This window comes from Petaurus breviceps, unplaced genomic scaffold (genome assembly GCF_028583685.1).
Source record: "Petaurus breviceps papuanus isolate PSGF00001 unplaced genomic scaffold, PetGlider_PUasm1.0 183, whole genome shotgun sequence".
NCBI classification, from domain to species: Eukaryota; Metazoa; Chordata; class Mammalia; order Diprotodontia; family Petauridae; genus Petaurus; species Petaurus breviceps.
This window is the reverse complement of record NW_027185791.1, coordinates 23,151,318-23,154,546: the sequence shown is the minus strand read 5'-3', so window position 1 is coordinate 23,154,546 and position 3,229 is coordinate 23,151,318. Positions and strand designations below refer to the sequence as shown.

General features: G+C 41.0%; 1 pseudogene; it reads left to right on the top strand.

Moving 5' to 3' along the window:
• Positions 1-365: 365 nt before the first annotated feature.
• Positions 366-2,808, top strand: LOC138160940 (zinc finger protein 431-like; annotated as a pseudogene).
• The last annotated feature ends 421 nt before the right edge of the window (positions 2,809-3,229 follow it).

Here is a 3,229-nt window from a genome sequence, read left to right as displayed (position 1 = left end):
GAATCTTCCTTGACTCCTCATTCTACGTATTCAATCATTTGCCAAATGTGATGATGGTAATAATAACTAGCATTTATGTAGTGCTTACTATATGCCAACTATTGTGCTGAGAACTTTATAAATATTATAATGCTTTTATTCTCACAATAATCCTGGGAGATGGATGCTATTAATATTCCTATTTTACACATGAAGAAACTGGGGGAAATAGAGGTTAAATGATTTGTCCAGGTCACACAGCTAGTAAATGTCTGAATCCAGGGATTCTAATCCTCTTTAAGCCCAGGCCACATTCTGTGACCCGGGTCCTACCTCTTCAGGCCTCTGTCTTTCCCCTGTGCCAGGGGTCCCAAGACAGATCTGCCTTCTCTGACTTCTGCCCTTGAGGAAGAGGGAATGGCTCCTGTGCTGCAAGCCCGGCCCTGCGAGGAATCCGTGACATTCAAGGATGTGACTGTGGAATTCACCCAGGAGAAGTGGGTACAATTGAATCCATCTCAGAAAAAGTTGTACTGGGATGTCATGCTAGAGAACTACAGGAACTTAGTGTCTGTGGGATTTACAGTTTCCACACCAGATGTTATTTACCAGTTGGAAAGAAAGGAAGCATCTTGGATGCCAGAGGCAGATGTTCCCAGAAGCAGCTGTCCAGAGACCAGAGAATTTACTGGAGATAAATCTCTTGATTTTAATGGATATGGGAAGGCCTTCAAGAACAAAAATCATTTTTCTTTCTGTCAGAGAATTCATACTGGAGAGAAATCTTATAAATGTAGTATATATGATAAAGCGTTCACATGGAAGAGAAATCTTACTCGACATCAGAGAATTCATCCTGGAGAGCATCCTAATAAATGTAGTAAATGTGGGCAGGCCTTCAGGATTAAGTTACAACTTACACTGCATCAGAAAATTCACACTGGAGGGGAAGCTTATGAATGCAGTGAATGTGGAAAAGCTTTCTGGAAGAAGTCACAGTTTTACTGAGCATCAGAGAATTCACACCGGAGAGATGCTTTATGAATGTAAGCAATGTGGGAAGGGTTTCCTCCACACCTCATATCTTAAACAACATCAAAAAATTCATTCTGGAGAGAAACCTTATGAATGTAGTGAATGTGGGAAGGCCTTCAGGCGCAAGTCAGACGTTACTGCGCACCACAAATTTCATACTGGAGAGATGCTTTATGGATGTAAGGAGTGTGGGGAGGCTTTCCCCTACAACTCATATCTTAAACAACATCAAAAATTCATACCAGAGAGAAACCTTATGAATGTAATGAATGTGGCAAGGCCTTTAGGAGGAAGAAACAAGTTACAGTGCATGAGAGGATTCATACTGGAAGGAAGCCTTATGAATGTAGTGAATGTGGGAAGGCCTTCAGTACTAAGGAAACTTATACTGTGCATCAGAGAATTCATACTGGAGAGAAACCTTATAAATGTAAGGAATGTGGAAAGGCCTTCAGGAGTAAGTCAGACCTTTATGTGCATCACAAAATTCATACAGAGGAGAAACCTTATGAATGTAACAAATGTGGGAAGGCCTTCAGGTATAAGGAAAATTATACTGTGCATCAGAGAATTCATACTGGACAGAAACCTTATGAATGTAGTGGATGTGGAAAGGCCTTAAATAATAAGTGAAATCATGCTATTCATCTGTAAAACCAAGTGCAAGCAGCTTTCCAGAGGACTGCTGTTGTGAACAGCTTCAAGGTTCTCATCACATAGTGTAGTGAACTCTCTATTAAATAACAAATCAGAGCAAAACATTCACAGAAAACAAAGTACATTCATTCAGTGTTCACATCTTAACAATTTAACACTAAATTGGCCTCCTGTTTTCAAAATCACATTCTCCAGCCTGGACCTCTCCCCAGCATCCACACGGTTTGCTCCAAGAAATTCTTCCACCACAAGTCCGAGTTTTGCCACCACAAGTTCAAGTTCTTCTCAATTCTTAGTTCTACCCTCAGTCCAGCAGTGGTAGCTCAGCCTCCAGATGCTTGCTGAGAGAAATACTCTCTAATTCTCCCTCCCTTTTTCCCCCTCCCCATCTTCCCTCTGCAGCAGCTGCTCTGCCTCCAAGATGCTTCTCCCAAGAAGTTCTGACTCTCCCAGCTGGAGTTTTTCATTTTATATCATATTAGCTCCTTCCTGTTCAGCCCCTTCCTCTTACATAAGCAACAGGAGTTCATACCTTCTGTTTCTTAACAGAAGCTTGATATAATTAGCTTCACACTAACTGCTAAGTACCTGTTAGCTTGTCAATACAAAGGGATCTTCAATTTTTTTTTTACTATTACAGCATCAGAAAATTCAAACTGGAGAGAAACCTTATAAATATAGTGAATGTGGAAAGGCCTTTAAGGGGAAGCCACATCTTAGTGGCTGCAGAGAAGTCATAGTGGAGACAAACTTCATGAATGTAATGCATGTGGGAAGGTCTTCAGGAGTAAGTCACAGCTTCCTGTGCATCAGAAAATTCATATGGAAGAGAAACCTTAGGAATGTAGTGAAATGTGGGAAGGCCTTCAGGGCTATGGATCATCTTATAGTGCATCTGAGAATTCATACTGGAGGGAAACTTTATGAATGTAGTGAATGTGGGAAGGCTTTCATGAGAAAGGTGCATCTTCACGTGCATCAGCAAATTCACATTGGAAACATTCTTTTTAATCTAAGGAGTATGGGAAGGCTTTCCAATACAACTCAGAACTTATTCTACATGAAATAATACTGGAGAGAAACCTTATCAATCTACTGCATATGGGAAGGTCTTTGGGAGGAAGGCACATCTTATGAGGCATCAGAGAACTCATACTGGAGAAAAGCTATATGAATTGGCATTCTTAAGAACAGTAGAAGGAGGTGAGAAATAAAAGCTGTGTCTGTAAAGGTCAGAACATGTCCAGTAACCATGGGTCACTGTTTATCCTGAGTGGGGAGTCATGCCTCCTTCCCTCCCTCAGTCTTTCTTCCATGCCTTGCTAGATAGCAGAGGAAGAACAAACTGTACAGGGTATCAGCAAGAGGAGTTTGGAACATGTATGAGGCCTTGTTCCTGTAGGCAGATGGTCAGAGGATGTGGCACAAATTATTTATCATGAAGATAAGCAGAAACTTCTAAACTGAAATGGTAAGGGAACTGGAGATAGTAGAAATGTCTGTGTGATATAGTTCCTTTGACATAGACCTGTATTGATGTACCAGTCCAGATGTTCAC